Genomic DNA, 15,232 nt, shown 5'->3' with positions numbered 1-15,232 from the left:
TTATCTCATCCTTTGCTTCGCGAATCATCTTAATCATGTATAATCTGAAGTCCTTTTCTGACATTTCTTCTAATATACTGTCATTGGATTCTATTACTATAGAATCTAGATTTGTTTGGATCATTTTCTTCCCTTGTTTTTTCATGTTGTTCATGTATCTTCCCCTCTAGCAGTGCAGATCTGGGGTATTGCAGATTTCCCCCTATAGGCTTATAGTGGCCCTATAGGTGTCCAAAACCCTTTCTTTAAGGGGAGATCAATATTAGCAGTACCCAAATCAGACACTATGCAATCCTAGACCAAATAGCCCCTATGGGGACAATAACATCATGTAAATAAGGGAGAAAGTGACTCTGAGGGACCAGATAAACAGAAGGAAAAGAAAGCAAGAAACGTAAAGAAATAAAAACTTAAATTTTTTTTTAAAAAGGAGAAAAAAGAAAATCTACTGTATAACAGTCATATACTAATGAAACCTCCTGATGTATGAGAGGTACCTGACAATGGGCTTCAAGCCTCCAGCAGGCATCGCAAGATGGGATTTGCCCCACCCGAAGATCGGAGCTATGGCTTCCAGGATTATCCAAGATGGCTGCTCTGGCTTCCAAATGTGTTGGCAAATGGGGAGCTACAGCTCAGTGGTGGACGTGGTCAGCTGGAGGTCCTGGAGACAGGATGCAGTTGGTCTGGCAGTGGTCCTGGAGGTCGGGCGTGTTTGGTGTGGTTGTGGGATCCAGGAGGCCGGGTGCAATCAGTTGGTCTGGGTTCCTGGTGATAGAGCACAGTCAGTTGGTCTGGGGGTCCTGGAGGCAGGGAGCAGTCAGTTGATGTTAGGGCCCCAGAGGCAGGGAGTGATCGGTTGGACTGAGGGATCCTGGAGACAGGACTCAGTCAGTTCGGCCAGGGGTCCTACAGAGCCTGGCTGTTGTCTCAAAATGGCGGCAGCCATGTGTAATCAAACCTGCAGGTACTGTAACAATGAACTTCCAGGCAGCAGCAGGCAGCTGGTTCTCCACTGACGGTCTGCGATCAATCTGCTGGCAGCTGTCGGACAATCGGGAGGTGAACCTCGAGCGTTGGGTGATGGATAGGGGCAAGGCAGACAATGGACAGGCAAGAGGCAGGCAAATGGCGGATGACAAATGCCTGACAGTGAGCAATCTGCTCTCAAAAAAGGCAATATACTAGGTGATTTTAACACACCTCTCTCACCATGGGATAGGTCTTCCAAACAAAAATTGAATAAAGAAATCATAGATCTCAATAACACAATCAACAATTTAGACTTAACAGACATATATTGAATATACCATCCAACAAAGAACAAATACACTTTCTTCTCAGCAACAGATGGATCCTTCTCTAAAATAGACCATATTTTATGCCACAAAGCTACTGTTAGCAAATACAGGAAGATAGAGATACTACCTTGTACTCTATCAGATCATAATGGCTTGAAATTAGAAATAAATGACAGAGAAAAATACAGAAACTTCTCCAATACCTGGAGATTAAATAATACGCTATTATATGACAAATGGATAACATAAGACATCAGGAGGGAAATAAAAAATTCTTAGAAGTAAATGAGAACAAAGACACATCATATCAAAATCTCTGGGACACTATGAGAGCAGTACTTAGAGGAAGATTTATTTCATGGAGCAAATTCAACAAAAGCAGAAAAAAATCAACAAATAAACGACTTAACACTACAGCTCAAAGCCCTAGAAAAAGAGCAGACCAACACCAAAATTAGTAGAAGACAGGAAATAGTTAAAATCAGAGCTGAAATCCACGAAATTGAAACAAAAGAAACAATCGAAAAAATTAACAAACTAAATAGTTGGTTCTTTGAAAAAATAAACAAAATTGATAAACCCTTAGCCACACTAACAAAGAGAAAGAGGGAGAAAACTCAAATTACTAAAATTTGGAATGAACAGGGAAATATCACTACAGACAGAAGCGAAATACAAAACATAATTAGAAGCTATTTTGAAAATCTATACTCCAACAAAACAGAAAACTTTGAAGACATCGACAAGTTTCTAGAGACATATGAATTACCTAAACTGAACCAGGAGGACATACACAACTTAAATAAATCAATTTCAAGCAATGAAATAGAAGAGGTCATCAAAAGCCTACCAACAAAGAAAAGTCCAGGACCAGATGGGTTCTCAGCCGAGTTCTACAAAAACTTTAAAGAAGAGCTCATTCCAATATTCCTCAAAGTGTTCCATGAAATAGAAGAGGAGGGAACCCTCCCAAACTCATTCTATGAAGCCAATATCACCCTGATACCTAAACCAGACAGAGACACATCGAGGAAAGAAAATTTCAGACCAATATCCTTAATGAACATCCATGCAAAAATTCTCAACAAAATTTTAGCAAATTGCATACAAAAATATATTAAAAAGATAGGGCACCACAATCAAGTGGGTTTTATCCCAGGGATGCAAGGTTGGTTCAACATTGGGAAATCAATAAATGTCATTCACCATATCAAGAGACATAAAGTTAAGAATCATATGATTATTTCAATAGATGCAGAAAAAGCACTCGATAAAATATAGCACCCCTTCATGCTCAAAACACTAGAAAAAATAGGGATAGTGGGAACATTCCTTAACATTGTAAAGGCCATTTATGCAAAGCCCATGGCTAATATCATTCTAAATGGTGAAAAACTGAAAGCATTCCCCCTAAAAACTGGAACAAGACAGGGATGCCCTCTTTCACCACTTCTATTCAACATCGTTCTTGAGACTCTGGCCAGAGCAATTAGACAAACCAAAGAAATTAAAGGGATACGAATTGGAAAAGAAGAACTCAAACTATCCCTATTCGCTGATGACATGATTGTATATTTAGAGGAACCTGGAAATTCCACCAGAAAACTCTTAGAACTTATAAGTGAATTCAGTAAAGTAGCAGGTTACAAGATCAATGCCCATAAATCCAACGCATTTTTATACATAAGTGATGAATCTTCAGAAAGAGAAGTTGGAAACTACCCCATTCACAATAGCACCGAAAAAAATAAAATACTTGGGAATCAATCTCACAAAAGAGGTGAAAGACCTCTACAATGAGAACTACAGAGCACTAAAGAAAGAAATTAAAGAAAATCTTAGAAGATGGAAAGATCTCCCATGTTCTTGGATAGGCAGAATTAATATTGTCAAAATGGCCATACTACCTAAAGTGCTATACAGATTCAATGCAATTCCAATTAAAATCCCAATGGTGTACCTTACAGAAATAGAGCAAGCAATTATGAAATTCATTTGGAAGAATAAGAAACTCAGAATAGCTAAAGCAATCCTTAGAAGAAAGAGAGAAACAGGGGGTATCGCAATGCCAGATGTTCAACTCTACTACAAAGCAATGGTAACAAAAATGGCATGATATTGGTACCAAAAGAGACAGGTAGATCAATGGTACAGAATAGAGGACATGGACACAAACCCAAATAAATACAATTTTCTCATACTAGACAAAGGGGCCAAAAATATGCAATGGAGAAAAGATAGCCTCTTCAACAAATGGTGCTGGGAAAACTGGAAATCCATATGCAACAGAATGAAACTAAACCCCTTCTCTCACCCTGCACAAAACTCAACTCACAATGGATCAAGGACCTTGAAATCAGACCAGAGACCCTGCATCTTATAGAAGAAAAAGTAAGTCCAAATCTTCAACATATTGGCTTAGGATCAGACTTCCTTAACAGGACTCCCATAGCACAAGAAATAAAAGCAAGAATCAACAACTGGGACAGATTCAAACTAAAAAGCTTTCTCTCAGCAAAGGAAACTATCAGCAATGTGAAGAGAGAGCCTACAGAGTGGGAGAAAAATCTTTGCCACTCATACTTCAGATTGAGCACTAATTTCCAGATTATATAAAGAACTCACAAAACCCTACACCAAGAATACAAATAATCGAATCAACAAAAGGTCTAAGGAAATGAACAGACACTCCACAGAAGATCTGCAAGCACTCAAAAGATATATGAAAAAATGTTCAACACTGTAGTAATAAGAGAAATGCAAATCAAAACTACATTAAGATTCCATCTCACCCCAATTAGAATGGCAAATATCAAGAATACAAGCAACAATAAGTGTTGGCAAGAATGTGGGGGGAAAGGTACACTCATACATTGCTGGTGGGGTTGCAAAGTAGTGCAGCCAATCTGGAAAGCAGTATGGAGATTCCTCAGAAAGCTTGGAATGGAACAATCATTTGACCCAGCTATCCCACTCCTTGGCCTTGGACTTAAAATCAGCATACTACAGAGATCCAGCCACATCAATGTTCATAGCTGCTCAATTCATAATAGCCAGATTGTGGAACCAACCTAGATGCCCCTCAATTGATGAATGGATAAAGAAACTGCGGTCTATATATACAATGGAATATTACTCAGCTGTAAAGAATAATACAATTATGGCATTTGCAGGCAAATGGATGATATTGAAAAATATCATGCTAAGTGAGATAAGCCACTCTCAAAAAACCAAAGGACGAATGATCTCTCTGATAAGTGGATAATGACACATAATGGGGAGTGGGAGGGGTTAGGGTTAGGGTTAGGGTTAGGGTTAGGGAGGGGGGCAAGAATGGAGGAAGGAAGGACTGTATAGAGGGAAAAGAGGGGTGGGAGGGATGGGAGGGTTGTGGGGGAGAAATAACATAATGAATCAAACAACATTACCCTATGTAAATTTATGATGACACAAATGGTATGCCTTTACTCCATGTACAAACAGGGAAACAACATGTATCCCATTTGTTTACAATTAAAAAAAAAAAAGAGAGAATTGTCTTATATTAGTAATAAGCCTAAGGGCAAGCATTAGTTCTCCCCCGCCCCAGTGGTGGTGACATATCTTTATATCTGGACTTTTTTTCCTACTTTCATATTTTGATTCATGTAGAACATACATAGAGGGTGTACAAATCTTAAGGGAATACCTCAATGACATTTTTAATCAGGAAATTTTTAAATAGATGTTAAAGCCTAGTAAATTTCATTATTACATTCTATACATGCAGAACTCCTAACATCATCTTCTGGCACTTCAAACACCTATACCATTATCGGTAACATTATTGTAACTTCAATTACTTAAAGTTGAATTACATTCAGCATCATTTTAGTGCTAAATGTTTTATTTGTTCAAAGTTATTCAATCATTAGAGCCTATCACTTAAAAGCATTTATAGAGAAACCTCTATGTTGCAGGCATTGTGCTAGTCTCTGAAAAATAGATAGAAATTAATGGAATTTACATTCTATTGGAAAATTTATTTCAACAGGTATACAAACTACCTAAAACATTTAATTTAGCCAAATATCTCAATTTAGTTCAGGCATTAATTGCTTTTAATTCAACTCCTTTTTTTTTTTTTTTTTAATACACAAGTTAGGCGTTAGAACTAAGGTCCAACCCAGGTCTTTTGATTTTAAAATTTATGTTCTTTGACAAATACTTTTCCTTGTATCAACTTGTTCAGGATTAATCTAAGAAAGCTACAAGATTCTTTCCAACTCTAAGACATTCTTTTTCTTGTTCTGTAATAAAATGTTCTAATCTAAAGATAACCTCTAGAAAATTGAGTTTCAATTTGAAAATGAAGGTAATAAGGCTAAAGATAATACTGACAATGTAACCCATTCCTAAAGAGTTTTATAAGGAAGTCTTATGAAAAACTTGAGAATAAAAAATGCACATATTCTGATCTTTATAGATTTGATTAAAATGACAGAAATTACAGGGTGAGCTGGAAATGTTCCATTTTGTATTCAAATATATTAACTTCTTTCTCTTAGAAATGTTCTGAAATATGTTTCCCAAGATAAATAAGAACTGACTGTTAGAGAGTAGAATGATGGTTACCTGACTGGCAAAGGGTGGGGTGTAGATGGGGATTGTGTTTGAGGAAATATTGAGCAAAGACTAGGAATTTCAGTTAGACAGGAGGAATAGGTTCAGGAGATATACTGGACAAGATGGCAACCATAGTCAATAGCAGTGTATTATATTCTTTAAAATTACTGAATATTATGGTTTAGATATGCAGCGTTCCCCAAAAACTCATATGTGAGACAATATAAGAAAGTTTAGAGGTGAAATAATTTGGGTTATGAAAGCCTTAACCTAATCAGTGCATTAACCTGGTGATAGTGATTAACTATAGGCAGGTAGGGTGGGAGGAGGTGAGTCACTGGGGGTGTGCCTTTGGGATATGTATTTTGTCTTGGTGAGCAGAGCTCTTTCTCTGCTTCCTGGTGCTATGTTCTGAGCTGCTTTTCTCCTCCACACCTTTCCACCATGATGTTCTGCCTCACCTCAGACGCACAGCAACAGTGTCAATTCTGTATGGAGTGAGACCTCTGAAATCATGAGCAACTAGTTAACTCTTTCTCCACAAATTTGTTCTTGTCAGGTCTTTTGGTAACAATGGTGAAAAAGCTGACTAAAACTCTGAAAGAGTAGATTTTAAGTGTTTCTACTAAAAAAAAAAAACCCAAAAAACCCTCACATATATGCACACATCATATACATGAATGTATGTGAATGCGTGTGAAGTAATTACATGTTAATTAGCTCTATTATTTAGTCATTCCTCAAAGTGTATATATTTCAAAACAACATGTAAAGGATAAATACACATATGGTTTTGTTAATTAAAATAAAAGAATAAATATTTTTAAAAATGCACTTATTATTTTCTTACAAATTATATATGTTCATATTGTAAATTGCTTTAACCTCATCATACAAAATAGGATTCTCCCTTCCCCCGAGAGCCTCTCACAGACAAATAGCCTCATACCTCTCTTGAATGCCTATGACAAATATTTGTGTGTTCTAAAATGTTGGTTTAAAGGGTAGTAGAGAGGGAAGATAATGTAGGAAATAAGAAAGAGACTGGGTGAGGCAGTTTCAAATAATTGGAACCCATCCAATTATTTAGAAGATCACTTGTTTTGAGGGAAAGAAATATTTCTGTGATATTGCTGTCTTATTTAAATAAAGGCTAGATTATTTAATATTCTTTTTCTTTGGATTTTATGTCACGACTTCTAAAAAATTAAGTAAATCTATTAGGTCTTAACTATCCAAGCATGGCTGTCTGCTGTGGTTGGCCAAGGCAGGCCACTTGCAGGGGACAGGAGAATGTCCTCTGCATCTCATTCAGAGCCCTGGACCCTCTCTTCCTTTTCACTTCACATTTGTAACTGCTTCCTAAATCTTAGCTTCTTGAGGAAGCTGCTATTATCCCTGAATCAAAATACTTTTCATGTCCCTTCCACAACTCCCTCTTAGTTTCATACATTCCAATAAACTTCATTAGATAATTTTTGTACCAAGTGCTATTTCTCTGGGATGCAAAAATGAGTATCACTCTATCTGTTTTCATTTTTCTCCTTTCTTAGGAAAGAACAGACCTGAAAGAAAAACACTACAGATAATTGTTAAGATAGAGATATGCAGTCTGACAGAAGCATCAGAAATATGTTGCTAGCCCAGATGGAAACTCTGGGGTTCTGTGGTGCACATGATGCCCAAGAGAATCTGAAGGAGGTTGGGGATTCCTCAGGGAGGGTACGGTGGGAGGACGGATCACCTCTGTTCCTTTGTGGAACTTATGTGCCTCATGGAGCCCATCATTAGTATCCACATGCTCCATATCTCCTGTTCTAGATAGGGAATTCTCTAAGTCAAAGCCCATGTTTGGTACACATTTCTCTCTTGCTCAGGATCTGGAACCTCTCAGTCAAGCAGTCTCATTCTGTGGTGCACAGATGATTTGAGATTAAGAGATGTCCAAGGGACCAAAATAAAACAAAAGCACATTTTTACCTTATGTCAGAAATACAACTTGGAAAAGTCCAAAAATTTCTCATATTGAAGTAGATATAGACATTTGAAATCATTTAAGGAATAACTGAATAACTCTGTTTTGATTTACTTACTAAAATCAAGGCTGTGGAACAGCATTAAGAGAATTATTTCTCTTTTACTCAGTGCATGCATTAGTCAAACCTCATATAGACCAGTACTGAATTTTATTCACAAGGAATAGAAAACTTTTCACACCATATATCAAAATGATAGCATTGAAAAATTGAAGCAAGACAAAGTAATTTCAACCTAAAGAGGCTGATTAAATTGTAGCTTCCTTTATCTCTCTCTCTCTCCCTACCTTCTCACTTTCTCTCAAGAGTTTTCACAGCAGGAATTTTAAAACACTAATAATACCTAGTACTGGTATGTAAAAATACAGCTTTTAATGGTGTAAATTGTTGCATATTTGAGGACAATATGAATACTCTGTGTAACCCTAAAAATACACACTTTAAATCCAGCAATGCTACTTTTAAAAATTTATACAAATATTAAAATCTAACATGCATATTTCAAGTACTGTTGTGGCAATATGTCCAGAATAAATGCTAATTTTTTAAAGATAGATTACACAGAGGATGTATAATATGATTCTATTTCTGGTAATTAATAAAATGTAACAACACATTTATATTTGAGTATAAATGCATGCATAAAATATGGTCCTAAATGCTTATAGGCATTCTATCAGTCATATAGGAATATTTTCTTTTTTAGTTTTCTGTATTTTTTGAAGTAAATATACATAATATACATAATCTTAAGACCTAGAAATCCCAGTTTTTCTCATTCTCTGCATGTATGACGGGAGTCCTGGTATGCTCTGTAAGTTTCTCTCCATTCCCATAACCTGTGATTTGGATCCTGGTCTCTAAATTGTGTTTGTTATGAGCAGGACATTCTGATGACAAATTTAAAACTAGAAGAGAAGGAGGATATTTGATTTTGGAAATCCGGAAAGGGCATTTTGTAGTTTACCTGCATGTAAGTGCTGGCTGGCACCTAACTTTTATTATCATACTTACATTCCCTGAAATACCTGACTTTCCTTACAGGGAATGTCCTAATCACACCTTTTACATGCCGGTTTCTTAGATACCCACAGCAAGCTAAGACTTCCCTTTTCTTTGACCTTCAAGTTTGGCAGTATGACCATAATATGATATTCAATATTTTTCTACCTTGTAGATGTTGATCTACACTGTAAACTCTTTCAGAGAGGTCAAGTTTTTCATTTTTGTCTCCCCACTGGGATTAAACTACATCCACTTAAACAAACCACTCTACTCAGTCTCTCAGTTGCATGGTGAGACAGGAAGATGGGTGTGCTGAGGAATTTGAAGAGCCCATATTAAAAAAAAATACTTTTGGTTTTTTTTTTAAAGCATTTATATATAATAAATATTTGAAAATCTTGATAATAATGAATGGAATATTCATCAACTTATATTTCATTGTAAACAAAATGATTAAAATATCTGTAATTACATTGAAATCATGTCATACAAACATAGTGGATTGTGTCTATATCAAACATTGGGACATATGAAAATAAAAGCAAAAATGTCCCTTCCTGAGCAGTTAATTTCAGTATTTTTGGTAAATCTTAGCTCACTTACAAGGGATCATTTCTTTTGGAAGGAGGGAGGTAAATCAGGGTAGTATATATCAGAATAGGTCATCATCTTGCAGGAACTAGAATTATGGAGTATAAAGTGGTGCTTCTCAATGAATTTAAAATGTGGGACCCACTTGACCTGCCTGAGGACTACCTCACCCCAGTTCCCTGAGCCCATTGCTTTGCTAATCAGCCTGCTGCTTGATATTCTGCCCTTGGGCTTAGCAACTGACCCTGGGAGGACAGAAAGCAATGTATCTGAGAGCAATAGAAGCAATGAAGAATAAGATCCCCTGACCCGTCCCACCAGTGGAACCCTGAGGAGACTCCAGGGATGCAGTCTCCCAATATAAAACAGCATCTATGAGACTATAGAAGTACTTTGATTCAACACTACCAGACAACTCACCACACAATAAAGCACCTGAAACCTCACTAATCCTAAACCCCATACCCAGGGTCTCCATCTACAGGAACTCAACTCTCAGAACCCAGTGGCAAACACACCCTGGCAATGGAGGTGACAGTTCTTCCCATCCCCACACCACTCTGCCAAGAAGGGAAGTTGAGAAGTCTTAAACCCCTGCTGGCAACCTGGTGAACAACACAATAAAAGAGAAAGAATTGGCAGTCTATGACCCATACTCCCATGCTCAGTCCATGCCTCAAGAAGAAGTGAAGGGGCTGGGGCTATAGCTCAATGGCAGAGCACTTGCCTAGCATGTGAGAGGTACTGGGTTCGATCCTCAGCACTGCATTAAAACAAACGTACAAAATAAAGGCATGTTGTCCACCTGCAACTACAAAAAACAAATTAAAAAAAAAAAAAAAAGAAGAAATGAAAAGATAATCAGTTGGGCACAGATAGTAAACATATATTCTCACTGACTATTTTGTAAATTATAAGACAAAAAGTACAAATTAACACATAGAGACTAAATAATTCACCATTGAATGATAAATGGATAGCAGAAGAAATGAGGGAGGAAATAAACACAATAATTAGAAGTAAATGAGAACAGCTATAAAACATATCAAAATTTCTGGCACACAGTGAAGGTGGTTCTAAGAGGAAAGTTCATAGTATTGAGGTCATTCATCGAAAGAATAGAAAGATACCAAATAAATAATCTAACATTACATCTCAAGGGAGTAGAAAAAAAAGAAAAAATTAATACCACAATAATTGGAAGATAGGAAATAATAAAAATCAGAACCAAACTCAATGAAATTGAGATTTTAAAAAATTCAAAAAAATCCATGAGACAAAATGTTGGTTCTTTGAAAGAATAAACAAAATTGATAAACCCTTAGCCAAGCTAACTAAAAGAAAGAGAAAAAAAATTCAAATTGTTAAAATTGTTAAAATTTGTGATGAAAAAGGAACCATCATGATGGACACTATTGAAATACAGACAATAATTGGAAATAATTTTGAAAATTTATACTCTAATAAAATAGAAAATCTTGATGACAAAGTTCTAAAGACATATGACCTACCCATATTGAATCAGAAGACAGAAAAATTAAATAGACAAATTTCAAGCAATGAAATTGAAGATACCTTCAAAAGTCAATGAAGAAAGAAAAGTCAAGGACCAGATGGATTCTCAGTCAGTTCTACCAGACCTTCACAGAAGAATTAAAATCAATCCTCCTCAAATTATTCCATGAATTAGATAAGGAGGGAACCCTTCCAAACTCATTCTATGAAGCTGATACCAAAACCAGACAAAGACACATCAAGGAAAGAAAACTTCAAACCAATATTCTGCTGAACAGAGATGCAATCATTAATAAAATACTGACCAATCTGATGTAAAAACATATTAAAAAGATAGTGAAGCATGGTCAAGTGGGTTTCATCCCAGGAATTCAAGGTCAGTACAACTTACAGATAACAATTACCATAATTCATCACATAAATAGACTTTAAAACAAGAAATAAATGATTATCTTAATAGATGCAGAAAAAGCATTGGCTAAAATACACCACCCACTCATGTTCAAAACACTAGAAAAACTAGGGATAGTAAGAACATACCTCAACATTGTGAAAGCTATCTATGCTAAACCCAAGGCCGACATATTCTAAATAGAGAAAAACTAAAAGTATTCCTTCTAAAAATGGAAACAAGACAAGAATGCTCTCTTTGACCACTTCTATTCAACATAGTCCTTGAAATTCTAGCAAGAGCAATTAGAAGAAAGAAATTAAAGGAATACAAGTAAGGATAGAAGAAATGAAACTACCCCTATTTGCCAATGACATGATCCTACATTTAGAAGACTAAAAATCCCCACCAGAAAACTTCTGGAACTCATAAATCAATTCAGCAAAGTAGCAAGATATAAAATTAACATCAATAAATTAATATTGTTCCTATACATCAGTGATGAATCAACTGAGAAAGAAATTTGGAAAACTATCCCATTCATAATAGCCTCAAAAAATATTTGAGACTCAATCTAACAAAAAGAGGGAAACACCTCTACAAATGAAAACTGTAGGACTATGGAGACACTAAAGAAAGAAATTAAAAAAGACCTTAGAAGTTGGAAAGATCTCCCATGGTTTTGGATGGACGAAATAAATATTGTCAAAATGAGCATACTACCAAAGCATCATACAGATTAAATGCAATTCCTATTAAAATTCCAATGATGTTCTTCACAGAAATAGAAAAAGGAATTATGATATTTATTTGGAAAATTAAGAGGCTCAGAATAGCCAAAGCAATTCTTGGTGAGAAAAGTGAAGAAAAAGGCATCACAATACCAGTTTTAAATCTCACACTAGATAAAGACATCATAAACATACATTAGAGAAAAGATAGTCTCTTCAACAAATGGTGCTGGCAAAACTGGAAGTCCTTATGTAACAAAGTGAAATCAAAATCCTATCTCTCACAATGCATAAAATTAAAATCAAAGTGGCTCAAGGACTTAAGCATTAGGTAAGAGGCCCTGTGCCTACTAGAAGAAAAAGTAGGCCCAAATCTTCATTATGTCAGCTTAAGAACCTAATTCCCTCAACAAGATTCCTAAAGAGCAAGAAGTAAAATCAAGAATCAACAAATGGGAAGGTATCAAACTAAAAAGCTTCTTCACAGCAAAGGAAACAATCAAGGATGTAAACAGAGAGCCTACAGAATGGGAGAAAATCTTTGCCACCTGAACCTCAGATAGAACATTAATCTCCAAGATATATAAAGAACTCAAAAAACTTAGCATCAAAAAAAAAAAAAAAAAAACTAAAAAAACTCAATCAAAAAATGGGCAAAGGAATTGAACAGACACTTCACAGAAGAAGAAATATGATTGGTCAATGAATATATGAAAAACTGTTCAACATCTCTGGCAATTAGAGAAATGCAAATTAAAAAATTAAAACTACACTGAGATTTCATTTCAACTCCAGTCAGAATGGCAAATATCAAGAATACAAGTAGCACTAAATGTTGGCAAGGATGTGAGGATGTTGGGAAAAAGGTACACTCATACACTGCTGGTAGGAATGCAACCACTCTGGAAAAGTAGTATTGAGATTCCTCAGAAAACTTGGAATGGAACCACCATTTGACCAAGTTATCCCACTCCTAGGCATATATCCAAAGACTTAAAATCAGCATAGTGTAGTGCCACCACCTGCATAGCTGAACCAGAGAAACTGGTGAGGGGTGATGGGAGATTAAGAAAAACACAGAGAGAGAGACACAGAAGAAAAGCTGGGATCAGGTGGAACATTGCACTCTTATAGAGAGTGACTGAAGAGCTGGTTCAGCAAGTTTATTTATATACCGTCTCATAACCAAGAGACCTTTGTGCACTAGAAAGTTATAGGGCTAGAAACGTTCTTGTAGCTATCTCACCATTGCAATTCTTGGAGTGTCCTACATCATTCAGAAAGTCCATTGTTCGAAGTTACTATAAAGCGAGCAGGCTTAGAAATAGTACTGCTGGTGAAACATTGTAATTGTCTTCTCATGTACAGAATTCATCTATCCCGGGAGCTATGTGCCTTAGATCATAGTTGAGACCCATAAGACCCTTGCATGGAGCCTCTTCGAGCAGGGTGTCACCATAACAACTGTGCATCCTGTACACTTGCACAGAAACATTCCCAGGCAGCAGGCATGAAACCATCTGGGACCAGGGACCCCCCACCCAATCTCAGTCATTTCACTCCACACCTAATGGATGTAAAGTGGTAGCTCGTAGTAGTTTTGATGTAAGTGATGGGTTTAATTTATTATTCAAATGATCACTTTTTAAAAAAGAATGAAATTATGACTTTTGCCAACAAATAGATGGCAATGGAGAATATCATGCTAAGTGAAAAAAGCCAAACTCAGAAATTCAAAGGTAAAATGTTTTCTCTCAAATACAGAAGCTAGAGTAAAATAAAGGAAAGAGGGAGAGAAGGATAGGATAACATAAAGAACCAATCAAATATAAATTAATAGACATAAAGTGTGTTTATTGCAAACATTCTCAGTTTTGTTTGTCTTTTAATTTTGTGTGAAATTTTGAATGTAAAAATGCTTGTTTTATGTAATCAAATCTAACAATCATTTTATTAGCATCGTCTAAGTTTACTTGTGCTTCCCTCTCCTTCAAACTGATAAGTACTAGGCATATTGTTTCCTTTTTCTTTTAATTCTTTAATCTATCTGAAATTAATGCTGAGTAAGATGAGATCACATTCTAATCCATATGTGTTCCCCATAGTTATAATCAGTGGTTCCAGCATGACTTAACAAGTAAGAATTCATTTCCCTTTTTCATTTTACAATGCACAACGAGGTTTTCATATACACTAAGATCTGCGGAATGGACCTTGCGAGGTGTCTTCCAGATTCTCCTCCAATTGTAGTGTGGGTGGGAGACAGCCTCAAATTTGGGGACTGCCTCCCCTCCTTCCAGGGACAGATTGTATCCAAGGAGTGGACACCATAGGGCATAACGTTCCAGGCACTTCATCTGGAAGTAGGGCAATTTTGAAGGGTCATGTGACCTTGACTCTGCTGAGCAGGCAACTGCCCTCTGCTCAGTCTTGCATCTTCCCTTCCCTTCCCTTCCCATCCTTCCATGGGTGTTTACCCCCAAATCATTACCAGGAAACATCCTGTATGTTGATCTCTAGAGTCTGTTTGTGGATGTTTAGTATCAATAATCTATTGATATTACACCACTTATTTTTGAGTTTTCAAATAAAAGAATCTTTATGCATTCTTAGTTGTTATCATCTGAATCCATAGAGTTATGAACAAAACACCATACAAGTACTAGCGATGTAGGTAAGTGGTAAACTGAGTCAGGAAAGACCCTGGGTTGGATCCCCAGTACAAATTAAACACACACACACACACACCATAGCACATAATATTCACTAATGAACTCACCTAAGAGTCTCCATTCAAACATCTTTTTTCATTTAAAACTGGCATGTTGAGCCAGGCATGGTGGCATAGGCCTGTAATTCCAACTACTCAGTAGTTAAAGTGGGAAGATCAGAAGTTTGAGACCAGGCTGGGCACCATAGTGAAACCCCATCTCAAAAATCAAAGCCAGGAGCTGGAGTTGTAGCTCAGTGGTAGAGCGCTCGCATGACATGTGTGAGGCACTGGTTTGATCCTTAGCACCACATAAAAAGTAAATAAATAAATAAATAAAGGTATTG

Source organism: Sciurus vulgaris (assembly GCF_902686455.1).
Source record: "Sciurus vulgaris genome assembly, chromosome: 10".
Taxonomy (NCBI): Eukaryota; Metazoa; Chordata; class Mammalia; order Rodentia; family Sciuridae; genus Sciurus; species Sciurus vulgaris.
The sequence above is the reverse complement of the archived record's forward strand: the minus strand, read 5'-3'. Positions refer to the sequence as shown.